A 768-nucleotide genomic window follows, 5' to 3' on the forward strand; every position below is an offset into this window, starting at 1 on the left:
CCTTAGTACTGCTTGGTGCATTTTGCATTCCAGACAGACTTTGAGAAATCATATTGACTTGTTGAGTCAATATTTTGTTCTGAGCCAATATGGCATTCAGAGTGTCAATCTCAAGAACTCCTTTTTTCTGACTAGTCCCATTGTTCACAGGATTTCTTTCAGAAGTGTACATGAATTGGTTATTTGCAACCATTTTAATCAGCTCTTGAGCTTCTGTAGGTGTCTTCTTCAGATGAAGAGAGCCTCCAGCAGAGCTATCCAAAGACATTTTGGATAGTTCAGAGAGACCATCATAGAAAATACCTATGATGCTCCATTCATAAAGCATATCAGAAGGACACTTTCTGATTAATTGTTTGTATCTTTCCCAAGCTTCATAGAGGGATTCTCCTTCCTTCTGTCTGAAGGTTTGGACTTCCACTCTAAGCTTACTCAATTTTTGAGGTGGAAAGAACTTTGCCAAGAAGGCATTGACTAGCTTTTCCCAAGAGTCCAGGCTTTCTTTAGGTTGTGAGTCCAACCATGTCCTAGCTCTGTCTCTTACAGCAAAAGGGAATAGCATAAGTCTATAGACCTCAGGGTCAACCCCATTAGTCTTGACAGTGTCACAGATTTGCAAGAACTCAACTAAAAACTGATGAGGATCTTCCAATGGAAGTCCATGGAACTTGCAATTCTGTTGCATTAGAGAAACTAATTGAGGCTTAAGCTCAAAGTTGTTTGCTCCAATGGCAGGGATAGAGATGCTTCTCCCATAGAAGTCGGGAG

The 768-nt window shown here is 40.6% G+C and overlaps 1 non-coding gene across 1 annotated transcript; it reads left to right on the forward strand.

Moving 5' to 3' along the window:
- Positions 1 to 322: 322 nt before the first annotated feature.
- On the forward strand, positions 323 to 430 carry LOC112804813 (small nucleolar RNA R71). Its single transcript, XR_003203432.1, has one exon. It is a non-coding gene; the product is annotated as a small nucleolar RNA R71 (small nucleolar RNA).
- The last annotated feature ends 338 nt before the right edge of the window (positions 431 to 768 follow it).

Source organism: Arachis hypogaea, chromosome 5, assembly GCF_003086295.3.
Source record: "Arachis hypogaea cultivar Tifrunner chromosome 5, arahy.Tifrunner.gnm2.J5K5, whole genome shotgun sequence".
Classification (NCBI taxonomy): Eukaryota; Viridiplantae; Streptophyta; class Magnoliopsida; order Fabales; family Fabaceae; genus Arachis; species Arachis hypogaea.